Source organism: Lissotriton vulgaris, chromosome 5 (genome assembly GCF_964263255.1).
Source record: "Lissotriton vulgaris chromosome 5, aLisVul1.2, whole genome shotgun sequence".
NCBI classification, from domain to species: Eukaryota; Metazoa; Chordata; class Amphibia; order Caudata; family Salamandridae; genus Lissotriton; species Lissotriton vulgaris.
This window is the reverse complement of record NC_141693.1, coordinates 109,336,000-109,354,368: the sequence shown is the minus strand read 5'-3', so window position 1 is coordinate 109,354,368 and position 18,369 is coordinate 109,336,000.

Genomic DNA, 18,369 nt, shown 5'->3' with positions numbered 1-18,369 from the left:
TAATATTTCTCTAGCCTCATGTAATCAAAATAAATACATATATGCATACATAGAAGGGCTCTGGGTGTGCCAACCACATCCATTGGTGTATTCAAGTGTCATTCACATCTGTCTCCACCCACCACAGAATGCAGCATAGGCCAATGACTCAGCAGTGCACTTCAGTGGCTGGGCTGGTGTCCAATGCTTTACTTTGCCATACTGTTTTTTCTTTGTCATTCTTATCTGTTTATGTAGATATCCTTTTGAGTTTAAATTATATCTTCAAGTTATAAAGCCAATAATACCTTTAATTTACACCAATAAGAATCCTATTTTCTGTAGTGTGTATTACAATGAAAATGGTTCTAACCTATCCTAAGTATGCCAACCTACTAAGAAGCACCTTTATAGTTTAAAAAAAATTATATGCAGAGGTTAATGTCTATTTATATAAGAATGGCTGGCATGTTTAGGTGGCGGCAGGTTTATTTTCTTCTATTTTTGTGGCATTAGGGTAGATTTGGGGTTGCCAGTGCTTGTTTTGCTTTTACTTATTCATTTCTAATTTTTAGGGGTGTTTGAAATCTGTATAATTTGCTTTCACGTGAAATTTCAGGAAAATTGTGCAAAAGTATGCAGCAAGACGCATTTTGTGCTAAAAAATAGCGCAAAAAACCACATTTCCGTGAACAGCAGCTGCTTGTGTTCTGCTTGTTTGTGGTGTTCTCGCCCTCCTGTGCTATCGAAAAACGCTGGTGTAATTACTCAACTGGCGTAATGGTGACATTTCAGGGATTTTGCATAAGAAACGTAATGCGAAATTACATGAATTTTGTCTGGGCCTAGGAAGAATCATGCCAGATGCAGTGACCCACCATATGCCTCAAGTTGCCATACGGTTACGATGAGGAGTCCGAATTACACACTGTGGCAAGTCTTCCTGTTTGGCCTATGGCCTCAGCCAAACACGCACTTTTCTCTGAATGGTTTGCTAAGCAGAAGCTAAGCCCTATCAGGCAGCCTGGGGCAGAATCTGGGTCCCATGCCCTGCTGCAGAGAGACAGTGGGTGGATGCAACGTGGCATGAGCAGTGCTGCTTCTGTATTTAGGTGATGCATTCTGGGTCTTCTCAAGGCAGCAGCAGGTTTATTATTGTCTTTCCTCATCAACACTCATCCCATGGTGTGAAAAAGTACTTGGGAACGTGTAATGGGAACAAAAGCTCCTAAGTGAGCAATTGTTTAGTGATGTGTGAGATGGATAAAGATAGTCGAAGGACCCACTGCTCCTCCTGCAGTGTGCAGTAAAGAATAGAAATAAAAATCAATGTGCACATCGATTATGCTGATCTATCCTGGAAAATGAGATGGCAGAAGCGAACTATTGAGAACATCTGCAAGGAGGGAGAAGGGTCCACTGCATGGTTCCAGTGGCTTTATGGACTAATGCGTCCACTGTAGGGGCCTGTGATTGACATCATGGCCACAGGTAATCCCGGGGTCCACTTAGCCATTCATCCTTCTTTGGTCGATGAAATGAGTAGCATCGAATTGAGTAACAATAAACATCTGTTTCTCAGCGCCAAGATTCTCTTCTGGGTGAATGTGCGCTTTACGAAAATACACTTTTATATTCCGGAGAGCGTGCGACCGTGCCCGGAGTTCACTTTAGAAAGATGGTGTTTTTACCTCCAACTCAGTACACACGCTGAGCATGCTTGTCTGCAGAGGTATGCTATGACAAGGGATGGGTCCCCGAGTCGGACTCTGAGGACAGATGGACACGCTATGTGCAGCCCCCTTCCATGGGTGCGACTACTGTCCTCTTACTGGGCTGTAGAGAACCATCAGTGGTGCCAACTATGCCTATTTTAAGAAAGCAGTGCATGCCATTTTACCTGTTGCCCACTATGGAGAGGCCTTCTAGCATCTCCCATGTTTTTTCAGTTGTTTGACAGTCCCGACGCTATGTCTTTTGTCCATTTGTGTGCCAGACAAATAGAATGAGTGTTTGCATAAATGTTAGCCACAAGTGTGTGTCGGTTTATATGGTGCATGTGGCATGGCCACACTGGCTTACATTTTGAACGTGGCCCTCCCACTCCAATGGTCCATCCCACCTCCCTGCTCACACCTTTGGCAAAACCGTGTTTATGGAAGATACAGAACTACCCAAAACGAACCCACTGGAATATAAAGGTTTTGTCTCGGGTATAAAGTTCAATCTTTGGGACAAATACTTTTGCGGTTTGCACCTTGTGTAGTTTAACACCTTCGTTGGTGTCTTACCAGATTTTTCCTTAGAAAGTGAAAATTATTTACCCCAAGATATTCATATATTATTATGAGTTCGGCCCCACAATATTACATGTAATACAGGCGTGATCATTATATTGCACGTGCAACATTGCCCTAACCATCACAATGCAGGATGAGTGTAGGTGTGTATAACAGAGGAATGCAATGGCTAATAGGAAGATCATGCAAAGATAACAATACATATATGTACAATGAGGATTTAATAGTCGGCCAGGTACCGGTTGCAGTATCAGCATAATTGACAAATAAACCAGTAATTGATATAACTAAAATAATGGCATAAAGCCCTCCTCTACAAATACCACCGTCTCATCAGTGTGATTCAGAGCTATTAGTTGAAGCGTTATCCCAACAGTGGGCAAAGTCCCCTGACTGCACTCATTTATATTTTTTATATTTTTCAATAAAGTTCATCCAATAAAAAAAAACATTCAAAAATGCGCTTTGTTGTTTGTATTCTTGTTTTATTATGATGTTTTTAGTTCTTCATTTTGGAGATTATTTATATCAAAATCATTTCCTGGTGTGCCCAATGCATTTCGGGACTTTGCCCTTCTTCAGGGGACTTTATATATGTGTGTATTGCAATCTGCTCAGTTAAACATGGACATCGAAGCGTACGTGATTTAACATGAAGCCACACGCCAGAAAGATCAGAACCGTGTTATCTAGTGTGTCTTTACAAATTGAGAAAGGTATAAGAGCGTTTCTCCTCGGGAACCGCCATTGACGGCAATGGCGAATACAAGCAACAAAGCGCATTTTTGAACCTTTTTTTTTAATTGGATGAACTTTTTTTAAAAAATATTCTTGAGTGCAGCCAGGGGACGTTGCCCACTGTTGGGATAACGCTTCAGTAGAGTTGATTCACACCCTCAGACTCAGGAGGGGTCACCCGGTAGCACCTATCTACACAACTACCAGGATTTAAGACAATATTAATTAAAGGTGTGCGATCGTTCAACACAATCTGAAATCAGAGCTATTAGTGCCATGAAGCTAAGGCATCCTCGCGCTCTATAAATACCTTTATAAATGCTTAACACGCAAACCTACAACCTTAATTACATTGTGACATGCACCACACTAAATTATATACTGCAATTTACCATACCTTGTCCTGTAAACACAGAATAAAAAGTAATTTAGAATCAGTTAAATATATTTTAGGAGACATGTTTATACATTTTTCTGCCCATTTGTTTAGTTATTCCAGAATAAAGGTACAATAACTTGAAGGTGTTACAAATGCACCATAGACCATGGCGCTCTTAATAGGGGGGATAGTACATCCACTACGTTTGTGATGGAGAAACCCATCTGCCGAACTCTAAAAAAGACCCTTGGTTGCAGGAATAGAAAGGAGCAAAGCCATATAGACCTAAGTAAGCGAGACACACATGCTCACCCTTCTCCCTGATAGAAAGGTGTAACACCAAGAATTGAATCTCACCCTTCTGCCCTACAGGGAGCGAGGCTAATGAGTGCAAAAAGCGGCCACTGATGTAATCCCTTCTTTCCCAAAAAGCAAATGGGCTGCAATAGTTTTAACACTCTGTGGCCTTTTGCATGGATGAGCTGGAAGGCGTTATAAGAATCTAGGCAAGAATGAATTGCTGTTTCAACACCTGCATCTCTTCCAGACGAAATTAATGTTAGCACTCAATGCAATAGATTTACTTGAACATGAACATTCATTAGCCCCGTATACTTTGTGTTTGAAGCTGAGCTGCACATTCAGCATCACTACTAGATTTCACATAACCTCTTACACAGTGATTGGCCAATGGAGAAGGTCCTAAAGAGGGTATAAGTCAATCTGATCCTATAGACTCTTAAAGGCCAGCAGGAGAATTATTATGATTCATCTTCAAAGAGCAAAACCTCTTTATTCTTCAGTACGGAGAGTTGGCTAAAACTTTGGACAAGGAGGAGGATTGGTGCCGGCATCCGATGTCGCACATAGATTTGTGCACCGCCGTCATATGAGCAAAAATTGAGGTAAAGTCCCAGAGCAGGTCCAATGTGGTCTCAGTATAAGTACTGAATTAGAGGGGAGAAAAGAGTGTCTTTTTGTAGGTAGGGCTGTTACTGCATGCTTTAACTGTGTTCTATGTGTCCCTGTCGTCACCATGGGTGGTATGCTGTGCAGAATGCTGCTGTGTCAGTCTGAGTGCTTGAACTGCAAAGTACCAAATTTGATACTGCATACTACACTCAAAGGACTTCATTAATGGGACCCAAAAGGCCACTGGTCAACCAGTCACATCCTTTCTAACTTCACTTAACCATTGCTGCCATGGTAGTGGCTGTTTTTCCTCGAAGGAAGCATCTGCTACATGCTAGAAGCAGCCTCCTTGGGCCATCTCAGCATCTGCTACATGCTAGAAGCAGCCTCCTTGGGCCATCTCAGCATCTGCTGCACGCTAGAAGCAGCCTCTTTGGGCCATCTCAGCATCTGCTGCATGCCAGAAGCAGCCTCCTTGGGCCATCTCAGCATCTGCTGCATGCCAGAAGCAGCCTCTTTGGGCCATCTCAGCATCTGCTGCATGCCAGAAGCAGCCTCCTTCGGCCATCTCAGCATCTGCTGCATGCCAGAAGCAGCCTCCTTGGGCCATCTCAGAATCTGCTGCATGCTAGAAGCAGCCTCCTTGGGCCATCTCAGCATCTGCTGCATGCTATATGCAGCCTCTTTGGGCCATCTCAGCATCTGATGCATGTCTGTAGCAGCCTCCTTGGGCCATCTCAGCATCTGCTGCATGCCAGAAGCAGCCTCCTTGGGCCATCTCAGCATCTGCTGCATGCTAGAAGCAGCCTCTTTGGGCCATCTCAGCATCTGCTGCACGCTAGAAGCAGCCTCCTTGGGCCATCTCAGCATCTGCTGCATGCTAGAAGCAGCCTCCTTGGGCCATCTCAGCATCTGCTGCATGCCAGAAGCAGCCTCTTTGGGCCATCTCAGCATCTGCTGCACGCTAGAAGCAGCCTCCTTGGGCCATCGACGGCATCTGCTGCATGCCAGAAGCAGCCTCCTTGGGCCATCTCAGAATCTGCTGCATGCTAGAAGCAGCCTCCTTGGGCCATCTCAGCATCTGCTGCATGCCAGAAGCAGCCTCCTTGGGCCATCTCAGCATCTGCTGCATGCTAGAAGCAGCCTCTTTGGGCCATCTCAGCATCTGCTGCATGCCAGAAGCAGCCTCTTTGGGCCATCTCAGCATCTGCTGCACGCTAGAAGCAGCCTCCTTGGGCCATCGACGGCATCTGCTGCATGCCAGAAGCAGCCTCCTTGGGCCATCTCAGAATCTGCTGCATGCTAGAAGCAGCCTCCTTGGGCCATCTCAGCATCTGCTGCATGCCAGAAGCAGCCTCCTTGGGCCATCTCAGCATCTGCTGCATGCCAGAAGCAGCCTCTTTGGGCCATCTCAGCATCTGCTGCATGCTAGAAGCAGCCTCTTTGGGCCATCTCAGCATCTGCTGCATGCCAGAAGCAGCCTCTTTGGGCCATCTCAGCATCTGCTGCATGCTAGAAGCAGCCTCCTTGGGCCATTTCAGCATCTGCTGCACGCTAGAAGCAGCCTCTTTGGGCCATCTCAGCATCTGCTGCATGCTAGAAGCAGCCTCCTTGGGCCATTTCAGCATCTGCTGCATGCTAGAAGCAGCCTCTTTGGGCCATCTCAGCATCTGCTGCATGCTAGAAGCAGCCTCCTTGGGCCATCTCAGCATCTGCTGCATGCCAGAAGCAGCCTCCTTGGGCCATCTCAGCATCTGCTGCATGCTAGAAGCAGCCTCTTTGGGCCATCCCTGCGGCTGCCGATTCATCATGACATGTCAGATGTAGAACTGCCGTAGCCATACGTGGGAAATGAAAATGTGCCTTCAGAGCAGGGGAACATTAATAGCATCCACTTGATTGGATACCAACACATGCTGGGAGTTTGCAGCTCAGTGAAAAGCACCAAGGTACCCAATGTCACCCGGTGGGGATGCATTGCTTAAGGTGATGGATTAGCAAGCCCATATTGGGCATCTGGTCCCTCACTATTGTCAGCAATGCGAACAGAGACATTGTACCGGCTTCGATGGTAGAGCCTGAAGTGGTTCCACCATTAGGATGGTCACCTTCCCTCACTCTGGTAAATTGGTGGATGTCCCAGTACCTCCACACTCATTTAAATCGGAGGATAACTACGCAGCTGGCTGTTGACCTGTGTGGTGACCCTTTACAGCACTCCAATGCTTTTCGCCTAAGTTTGCGCTATTCAGATACCCCATACATACATATATTTGGAATTTTGTAGCTACTAAATTGTCAAAGACCATGCCAAAGGAACAGGAGGATCTCATGCTCTGTGGGATCAGTGATAGGTGCACGTTCCATCAGGCCTAGGAGCCCTCGTGCAAGTTCATGCCTCTGCAGGATCCTTTGGCTTCATCTAAAGCTCCTGCATCTTTGGAAGTCAATTTTGAATATTCATTGATTTATACTGACTGTAGTGCTCTCAGGATCCTGAGAATGGCTGCTCTTTGGAATAGGTTGCAAAGTGGGAGTGACATGCTGGGGCAAAGAAGAACAGGAGTCCCAAAACTACTGCGGTCTGAGATAGTTGGTATCTCAGGTCTGAGAACCCAAATAGCAAATGCAACTGAAAGTTGTTTCTACCAACTTAAACTAATCAATCTAGCTTGCCACATCCTGGGAGTGCATGTAATTAATGCTCTGAACCGGTATAAAATCAATTATGCCAACTCTATATTATTAGCTGCTCCCAAGAAACCTATTTCATGTCTTCAGTAAGTCCAGAATGCAAACATATGACTTCTTTCTCTGCAGTCTAAAAATAAAATTGATTCAGTTACATTAGCCAGAAAAAATCTTCAATGGCTACGAGTTCCTAAAAGGATCATCGTTAAGGCATGAACTATTATTTGTAAAGCCATCTTCTCCAGTACCCCGGAAATTATGGCAAAGAAATACTTATGATATTAACCTACTAGACTCAGACGACCCGATCAACAGCTTATTTAAAAAATTTCAAAAAGTTTGAACCGCTACATAAGGCTATAATCAATCTCTATTGTGGCTGCGAAACACTGGAATGCACCCCCCTATACTCCATGAGCAAACTTCTCTGTCAATTGTTATATTTTTAGAAAGTCCTTCTTATGTTATCAATGATTTTAAAGCTTGCTAATCACCGGTGAGAGTATCCAGGTGTTCTGTAACAGATGTAAGCCCAGCCCTGGGGGGCTTACTCAAATAGCCAGGTCTTCAGCTTCTTGCTAAAGTCAAGAAGAGAGGAGGAGGCTCTGATGTGGTGTGGGAGGTCGTTCCAGGCTTTAGGGGCCAGGTATGAGAAGGTGCGGCCCCCTGCTCTGCTTTGTGTATGCATGGAGTGTGTGCTAGTGAGAGATCAGCAGGACAGAGGTGTCTGAAAAGTTGGTGGAAGTGATTGCAGCTGTTCAGGCAGGCTGGGCCAGTGTTGTGGAGAGCTTTGTAGGTGTGGATAAGGAGTTTAAAGTGTGCCTGCCTGTGTATGGGGAGCCAATAGAGGTCCCTAAGGTGTGGTGTGATGTGGGCCTGGTGTGGGAGGTTGAGGACTTGTCTGGCTGTTGTGTTTTGGATCATCTGCAGTCTCTCGTGAGCTGGTTGGTAATCCCTGCATAAAGGATATTATCATAATCTAGTCTAAGAGTGATGATGGCTTGGGTGATCCTTTTCCTGGTGTTGTCCGGTAGCCACTTGAAGATTTTCTTCAGCATCCTTAATGTGAAAGCATGCAGAGACCACTGCCTTGACTTGGGCGGTCATGTCCAGTATGTCATCTATGACGATTCTGAGGTCTCTCGCTTGTGATCAGTTCATGGGGTGGGTCCAAAGTCTGGGGGCCACCGGGTAGATGGAGTCCCATGGGAGGCATTCTTCCCAAAGAAGAACACCACCTCAGTGTTGTCAGAGTTCAACTTGAGGCAATTTGGATTTTATTCAGGTGGCTACTTCTGTCACTCAAGTGATGAATTTGTTCCTGGTGTTGGGTGTTTTGTCCGATAGGGACAGTATGAGTTGCGTGTCCTTGGCATAAGTGCACATGTTTATGTTGTGAGTTTGTATTACATCAGACAGTGGGCTCATGTAACTTTTGAGGGCATTGGACTCAGTGAGGAGCCCTGTGGGACTTCACAAATAAGATCTCATGCTTCAGAGGCGTAGGGGGCATGTTGAAGGTTTGGGTTCTTCTGGTAAGGAAGGAGCAGATCCATTTCAGGGCAACTCCCTAGATGGCTGCTTTGTGAAGTCATTTGATTAGGGTGGGGTGGAGGACTGTGGAGGACTGTGTTGAAGGCTGCTGATAGGTCCGAAAGAATGAGGACTGTGGTCCCCCCCTCCTATTGAGGATCATCTGGATATCATCTGTTGCTGCTATAAGGGCTGTGGTTGAGTCTAAATCCTGAGTGCGTGGTATTGAGAAGTTGGTTTTTAGCGAGGTGTTCATAGACTCGTTTGTTGATGGCTTTTTCCAGGACTGTGGCTGGGTAGGGAAGGAGGAATTTTGGTCTGTAATTGGCTGGTTTTGGTCGTGTCAGCCAAGAGTTTCTTGAAGAGGGTGTTGTTGGCTCTGTGTTTCCATGCCTCTGGGAAAGTGGCTGTACTGATGGAGGTGAGTGCCTAGCTGATAGGGATTGGTCCTTTGTCGAAGGCATGGTGGGAGCAGGAGTCAGCTGGGGGCGCAGATGAATTGTCTTCATGATTGTTGTGGTTTCCTCAATGCTAATGAAGTCCCATGTGGTGATTGTGTGAACTTCCTTCATCACTGGGGGACTTCGGGAGAAGGCCAGGGGGTCTAGTTGTAGGAGGAAGTTGCTGTATATGGTTGTAAGGTTTTGCTGCAATAGAAGTTTGAGAGGTTGTTGCACAGATCTTGTGTTGGGTTAAAGTTTCTGGTGAAATCTGTGGAGCTGTGCAGTCTTTGACGATTGTGAAGATTTCTTTGCAGCTGTTGGAACAGGCCATTATTCGTTCTACTAAGGCTTTTCTCTTGGTTTCTATGAAGGGTTGGTAATACCTCCTCTGAGCAGCTTTGAAGGTGTATTTTTCCACTTTCACTTTGCTGGTTCTCCATTTCCGTTCCACTTGTTTGCAGTGTTGCTTGGTCATTCTGAGGTCTTCTGTGTACCAGCTGTCTTGTCTTCTGTTCAATTTCATGGGGTTCAAAATGTTGAAGCAGATGGTGATCCGATCCACTTGTTGAAGTTCTTGATGCCTGTGGGATCCTGTTTGCTGTTGTGTATGGTGGTTATCCAGTCTGCCTCTGTTCGGTTGTTCTAGTGTTGGCGTGATGTGCCCGCTGTGGGGGCTCACCTGCGTGCATGAATGTTGATTGTAAAACTGACTATGGCGTGGTTTGTCCAGGTGACAGGTCTAGGGGTATTGATCACAATCTTGTCAAAAATATGTACACAAGAGGGGCGTGGCCGACTGCCGAGCATGGCGGCAGCTTGAATCGGGAGCTCCTCAAGGCTAACCGGCCCGCGCACACATCCGTAAGTTTATCCGCACCTTAGCCCGCCCGAAGGAGTGACATCGGCTTGGGAAAGCAAGCGGCACACATTGATCCGCTCCCGGCGAGAATCCGACAACTGGAAGTGTTCCATTCGGCGACGGCGTAGTGGGGCCTCCGCCTGCCCAGCAGCACCGGCCTGGCGTGACTAGCGGACCCGACCGGAAGTCCACCCTGCTCGGCTGGAGGGCATTGACTCTGACCGGCGCCTGCAACCCTCCGAAAGAAGAAAGGCACCAGCGCTTCTTGTACCCAGCGCGGCAGCCAGCAGACACGGAAACGGCTGCCGCGCCAGGGACTGGATGACCATCTCTCCCACACACGGAGTGAGCGCCCTCACAGGCAGAGACGTCCCTGTCCCTTGGCGGCGCCATTTTGGGACTGCACAGACGGCCGGGTGTCCCGCACACACGGCAAGGTAAGGCGAAATGCGCCAAAGACCACACAGCCCACCCGCAGTTCTGTGAATCGGTCTTTCGCCCGAGACTGCGTAGGGGGCGGACGGTGCCCCCCGCCTGGTAACACCTGCGTTTAAGGCGTCCATAGCGACACAGAGAGAGACGGTGCATGCGTGGGAAAGTCTGGCCTGGCGGCTCTGTCGCACAAACAATAAAACCAATTGGAGGGGAAAAACCAAAACCGAACGCTACCTGCGAGGTGCTCCCGGCCCAGGCACCGCCGACGGCGCATCACAGCGCCGCAGCAAGGCATATTACAACGGCCACGGAGGGACAGACTACACACGTGGTGGGCCGCTGAGACTGGCCCCTTGGCAGTAAAAGACCCAGACCGAGAATCGCGGGGCTAAAGTGAACTGCAGTTCGAGCTCCTGCTATCTACGAGAACAGCGCCTGCCCGGAGAACAGTGAGGCCAGTGGGAAGCTGATCCTAGAACCACTGCGAAGACCGGGCAATACAGTGCCGAACACAGCACTATGGCAGGCAAAGGCACGAGGGGTGCGACGACGCAAGCGAGGCTTGATAAATTTGCGTATACTCAACATGGCCACTCACAGGGGACTGGACGCCACTCCACTGGTGCAACTACAGACACGAACGGGGCAGGGAAAGTTACCCTGGAAGACATTATGAAAACCCTCACTGAGGTCCAAGCGACAGTGGGCACCATTTCCTCCGAAGTCAACCTGCTGAGAGCGGACTTTAAGAAGATGTCAGAAAGGGTGTCCCAAGTGGAGGTGGTCACGAAATCGCTCATCGAGGACACCTCAGATCTACAGGTAGCGATGGAACGAATGGAAAAGGTCACTAAGCAACTACAGGAAAAGCTGGATGATCAGGAGGGGCGCTCCCGAAGAAACAACGTCCGCATCCTAGGCCTTCCGGAATCAGAAGGGAAGGGCGCCATGGACCTGTACATCGAGGATCTTATCAAAACCAAACTGCAGCCTAAAGGCCTGTCAAACTTCTTCTCTGTTGAGAGGGCGCACCGGGTCCCTGGAGGTGCGGCCAAACCGGGAGCCACGCCGCGGCCGGTGCTGGCTAGACTATTCAACTTTAGGGACAGGGACGCCATTCTGCAAGCGGCAAGGGTCGCGCCACCTGTAAAAGTCCAGAACTCGACTCTGGCCTTCTTCCCAGACTATACGGCTGAGGTAGCCAGACGCCGAAAGTCCTTCACTGAAGTAAAAAAGACGCTACGTGACAGGGGCCTGCCTTATTCGATGCTTTTCCCTGCCAAATTGCGGATTGTGGCTGAGGGAAAGACGTGGTTTTTCGACACGCCTGAGGTGGCACGAGAGTGGCTGGATGGATGGAGGCAGGTGGGCAAACCCCAACGCCCACACAGGGACCACCAGGACCACCGCAACGAGAGGACGACGGAACATCAGTCAGCCAGCCCGGCAACTGAACAGGGCGCCGCCGTGGGACTAGACTCTGATCTTGAAAGGGACCCATTTGATTCCGGTCAACCTATCAGGGGTTGACCGACTGAGCTGTATAAGAGATGACACGAATACAGCCCTTGGGACTTCGAGCCGATGGAACTGAGTAGGGCGGGCACTGGCCGGTGCCTGTAGGGGACTCACCAACCCCACGAGCAAGTATGAATGGATAGGGAGGGAACTAAGCACTCTGCCAAGTTGGGGATGCGGGCGGGACTTCGTCCGTGGAGCAGGGGAGCAGGGAGGGGGTGGGGGGGAGAGTTGTACTGTTACGGTTATGGTTACTGGTCATCACTATGTTCGTACAAGGCACAGCTGCATTGCTGGCCGTCAGCGCCCGATACCCCGGCGCACAGCTCAACATAATGGTTACACCACATTACTGCACATTGGCGTCATGGGTCACAAATCCAAATGGCACAACAAGAGCAAGTAGCACCCACTGAGGGCGCCCCTGTGATGACAATGGTTCCCCCACTGAAACTGCTTACATGGAACGTCAGAGGGCTGGGGGATAAAATTAAGCGAGGTTTGGTACTGCAAACCATCAAACGCCATAGGCCTGAACTGGTACTACTTCAAGAAACACATCTGGCGGGGACTACATGCAAAGCGCTAGATAGACGTGGTTACACCATGGCAGTACACGCTAAATTCACTACAGGCTCCAGGGGCACTGGGATACTCCTTAAGAAAAACTCATCCTTTTTGGTTAATAGCCGCAAGACGGACGACCAGGGACGTTTTGCGGCACTCTCTGGCCAGTGGGAGGGGAGGACCCTCAATGTGGTATCCATGTACATCCCCCCGGCGCTGCACTCTACAGCACTGCCGGCACTTGGGCAGTTTCTCATTGATCTCCCGGAGGGTGATGTGATCATTGGGGGGGACTTCAATGCTATAACAGACCCCTTGCTAGACACCTTTCCCATATGAGACCGCCTGAGAGGGGCTGCCTCGCTTCCTGGTTTCCTGAACGCCCTGGGGCTCACGGATGTGTGGCGTCAACTGAACCCCACGGCGACGCAATACACGCACTACTCCGCCACCCACAACAGCCTTTTAACGTATTGACTTCTTCTTCTTTCTAGGGGTGGGACTGGATTCCATAGACAAGCTGGAAATTCTACCGAGAGGCATTTCTGACCACTCCCCAATGTCCCTTCACCTTACTACCAAAGAACAGAAACGCGCCAGAGTGTACCCGATATATCCCAATTATCTGCAGATCCCTGGAGTCAGGAAAAAACTTAAACTGGCTACAACACACTACTTTAACGAAAATGTGGGCACGGTCACCTCACCCTCGGTGCTCTGGGAGGCGTACAAAACGGTCCTACGCGGCGCATCCATATCGGCAATCACTGGGCATAAAAGAGAATCTAGAGCTGAACTTGCAAATTTGGAATTGGCACTCCACACAGCGAACACTGCCCACATGTCGGACCCCACCCGTGACACCGCACATGCGTTACACCTCCGACAGCAGCAGCACCAAGCGCACCTCACCACGGTCACTAAAGGACACCTAGCAAACACTGCACACCGAATATATGATGTGGGAGATAAGGCAGGGAAGATGCTGGCGTGCTTAGACAAACGGGGCGGAAGTAACAAGGGGATACAACGCCTATATGATACTGAGGGCCAGCTGCAGACTCACCCGGAACAAATAGTACGCACCCTAGCACGCCACTTTCAGGGGATATACACGCCGACACGATCCGTCACGGAACAGGAGGCCCTGGCGTCTCTCGGGAACATTACTATCCCCGTGCTTTCTCCTGATGCACAGCAGGAACTAGACACGGACCTGACAGAGAGCGAGATCCAATTAGCGATACAAGCATTGCAATCCGGCAAGGCACTGGGACCCAACGGGATACCTGTAGAATGGTATAAGGCAACAGCCTCGGTGCTGGCCAAACCTCTCTTGGACATGTACAATGAAAGTGTAGAGAAGGCGCTGCTCCCGCTCGACCAGCGCACGGCCACAATCGTGGCCATTCCCAAACCAGCCAAACCACTGACTGACTGCGCCTCGTACCGGCCCATTTCTTTGCTCAACACCGAAGCGAAGATCTTGGCGAAACTCCTGGCCAGTCGTCTGACTCAGCACCTGCGCACCCTGATACACCCCGATCAATCGGGCTTCATGCCTCACAGGAGCACAGCGCTGAACCTACGGAGGGTGCATGGGGTGCTGGCACGGGCACATCTTCTTCCGGGCCAAGCTGTGATACTATCCCTAGACGCCAAAATGGGGTTCGACCTAGTGGAATGGGAGTACTTGTTTGCTGTCCTGACCCGAATGGGATTCGGCCCAAAGTATCTTGCGTGGGTGCGGCTGCTCTACACATCGCCGGTTGCGCAGGTGGTTGCGAATGGTCACATTTCGCCAACTTTCCCACTGGGACGAGGAACTAGACAAGGATGCCCGCTATCGCCCCTTCTATTTGCATTAGTGCTGGAACCGTTGGCAATCCTGCTCAGAGCAACGCCACTGTTCCGAGGCATCACTTGGGAGGAAGGGTGGGAGGACAAAGTCTCCTTATATGCAGATGACATGCTGATCTATATGATCAATCTTGATGAGGGGGTCCCTGCCCTGTTGGCTCTATGCGATGAACACGGCAAGGCATCGGGTTACACCCTGAACTGGTCCAAATCCATACTTTATGTACTCAAGGGCCCGGGCCCAGTGCTGCAAGCCGAATGTCCCCTAAAGATAACAACCACCTCCTTTAAGTACCTGGGTATCTTTATTACTGCCGATGCTGCGGAGTTGTATACCGAGAACTTGCTGCCGCCTCTGGCACGCTTGCGTGCGGACGTCAGATACTGGGCTACACTACCGCTGACCCTCCTAGGGCGAGCGGCGCTCTATAAAATGATGGCTCTCCCAAGGTTTCTATATGTGCTTGAAAACTCCCCCTATGTGGTGAACCCGCGATACTTCAGACAGCTAGCTGCATTAATATCCAGTTTGCTGTGGAGCAATGGCCCAGCGCGAATAGCGCATGGTAAATTGGTGAAGGGCTGGTACGAGGGAGAGATTGCACTGCCCAATCTCCAATTATATTATTGGGCGTCCCAACTTAAGATAATTAATCACTGGATCCACGTCCCACGGGAGGACCCCGTGTACAAGGCGGACTGGTCACAACTGGGGACTGACGGCATGCTTTCAGTGCTATACAATTACTCGCAAGTAAAGACCCTACTGGGCCCAACGCTTCATATGGCGGCGCTATGGCATACAGCACAATCACGTCTGGGGTGGAAGGGGAAAATCACCAGGTTAACACCGTTGTGGGACACTAAAACACTGGGAAACTTGCGGACATGTAAGGGATTCGCACAATGGGATACCATAGGGATCTCAGTGGTGGGAGACCTTTGGGACAAGGGCACGGTTCTTCCTTTCCCGCAGCTCCAACAGCTATATGGTTTGGGCCCCACTGAAACATTCCGATATGTGCAAATCCGACACGCCCTGCTGCAGGCGATCCCACCTGACACCACACTCCCGGACTCGTCACCACTGGAGGACAGGCTACTGACCGAATTTATGGAGCAGAAGGCAACCTCTCTCACGTATAAAAAACTGATTAACAACCTGCCAGACCCCACACAGAAACTTAAAGAGAAATGGGTGGGGGAACTAGGTGAGATGGATGATACGGAATGGAACGAGGCACTTGCCTCACCGCGTGAGGTAGGCATTTCGTCCAGATTCCGCTTAGTGCAGCTCAAGATTTTACATCGAACCTACTACACCCGTACACTACTTCACAGAATACAAAGGGCACCACACCCATACTGCCTCAGGGGATGCGGGGAAGAGGGAACTCTGCTCCACACGCTATGGGACTGCCCTCAGATCCGGGAAGTCTGGAGGCAGATTATGCGCACGGTCTCCCAGGCCGTCAAGGTGTCTGTCTTGCCTGAACCCCGTAAGTGCCTGTTGAACATTTGGGACCCTACAGACCTGGACAGGTATGGACAACTATGGGTCACGCTGGCGGTGACGGTGGCCAAACGAGACATTGCGCAGAGGTGGGGTGCTCCGGAGTTGCCAACGGTAGCGGGGTGGATTAGGAATATGGACCTCCTAATGGTAAAAGAAATGGCAGTTTATGTGCTACGGGCATGCCCCCGCAAGTGGAATAAGGTATGGACGCCATGGAACAAATATAGGGGAGAACCATGTGAGCCCCTGTCGGAGGGCTCGGACTCGGACTCGGACTCAGAGGAAGATGAGGACTAGCCGAAAAGGGTTTACTAGCAGAATGACGGGGGGGCCGGGAGGGTGCGGGAATGCAACACTACCTTGGGCGCAATGCTGAACAAGTGTAACGGCTGAAGAATGTCTGTGGATGAACACACTCAATTTCTAAGTGATGACCATAGTTGGGTTTTATTGTTTTTACTTTTTCTAAAAAGTTAACATTGTTAGACTCGGATAAATGTACCAGGAATGTACTGTCAAGGAATGACATATGGACATGAAGCGAAATATGCCACGATCTGAGTATGCTGGTCACTTCTAACTGCTCCGTGCAATGAACGTGGTAGAAATTGATAATTAAGGAAACACGATATGTTTTGTTCATTTCTCCTGCTTACACATGCTAATGATATGTGAATGCGACCTACACGTGTTATTATGAATATTTCTTTTGAATTCCTGACAATAAAGAATTAAAAAAAAAAAAAAAAAATATGTACACAAGGCCTAGAATGCGTCCAGCAGTATGAATGGGCTCCTTGACGTGTTGGTTTAATTCCAGGTTCCTGAAGTTGTGAAGAAGGGCCGCCGAGTTGGAGTTGGTCCGGTCTTCAAGACTTACCTTTTAACCACTAACTCTATGACAAACAACAAATCCAGTTTTTGCAGTTAGCGCCAAGAAACCTGTAGTAAACATTGTAATTAATAAGTAATATAATCAGAACTACAGCCATGGACCTCGTCCATGCCTACTCCTACTACGATATAACTCCTTTGCAAACTTAAAACACACTAAGAACCATGTGCCAGGAGAGAAAAATTTTCTCCATCACATTTCTAGTTGGTTTTTTCTCTAGGTTCATCTTGTAAGCTAGGTACCGAGTCTACATATGTTTCTTACCCCCGTTACTGACCAATCCAACCCACTCCAATGCCTGCTTACTCCAAAGAACAGAAACATAATAGGTGTGTTGCTTGAATAATCTCAGCCACTGGCAATTGCTCTGGGCTACAGTCCAGTCCAGTCCATCAGATTTGTTTTCCTACCATGCTACCTCAGATAGGACCCAGCCGTGTGCGAGGAGCCTTGATCCTGCTCCAATAGGAACAGTCCAGCCCGATCTGCCAGGCCACGTCCCTGCTGAATAGGAGCACACAACTCCGGACCAGTTTCAGCCTATTTGGGCCTCATCAGTAGGGTGCAACTTGATTTTTACCGCACAGTTAGCCCAGAATTGATATCTGGGCCGTTGTCCTTAAGACATTGCTAAGAATCGAGGAAACAAACGAAAATTCTACCTTTTTCTACTTTCACTATGTACTTTATTAACAATGGTGATTGTTTGTCACAGTAAGCCAACTGTATTTGCGAAGTGTGTCCTTGTTTGTGTCTGATTTTTGCCACTGAGGCTTTTCTGCAAAGCCCCCAAGCATTGATTGGCAGATGTACTGTGAAAGGTTGTTTCACCCTTTAGGAATTCTGGGTTTTCAGGAAGCCTACACGGTAGTTTAGCTTCTAGATATCCGTACTGTGGACCCAGGGATTAAAAGTTGTAAATCTAATCCAGTAGATTTTCTCGTAAATTTGCTGCAGGTTTATGAGTTTTATAGGATATGCAAAGAATTCTAGAAGCATTTTTGAAAACCTAGACTGGTAGCTAGGTTGTGCTGGGAAACCCTATTGTGGGTAGCTGTTGCACATTACAAATTAAATAACTAAGTAACTAACTAACTAACTAGCTTTCTAGACTGGTACTAGACCCCAATGGGCTAACTTTACACTTGTAGGATTTCCACTAGTTGGAGCATTCCACATGAATATATGAAGCAGAAATGTGTATCAACACATGCAACTTTTTTCTCCTGTAGAGAATCCTCTTGATCTACACCTGTTTTACCAATGTGGGTGTTCTATCACCTTTCCCACTTTGCAAAGGCACTTAGTTCTGACTATTACTGGAGTAAATATCTGTGCACTTCGGAGATGAGGAAAACATCTGTAAATTGCTAACTAATTTGTCATTCCCTTTTATTAGAGCCTCCACAATTAACCACTAAAACAAAGCAAATGGTGCTTATCTGCCATTCTGCCATACTCACTGCATTGGTAAGTGCACTTTATAAAAGTATTATTCCACTACTACTAAATCTGAGAATTAGATGCATATGGAGTTTATGAATATAAATTGCTGTTCTTCACAACTAAAACATTTCTTTGTTTAATATTAAGTTTACTCACGTTTAGAATAAATCATATAAACGTTGTCAGATATATTTACATATACCCATTTTAAAATTCAGTCAAACACATGGTTGATTTGCAAATGTATCATCTTTTTGGATTCATAACGCAAGATTTTCGGTCTCGTTTCACTCATGTT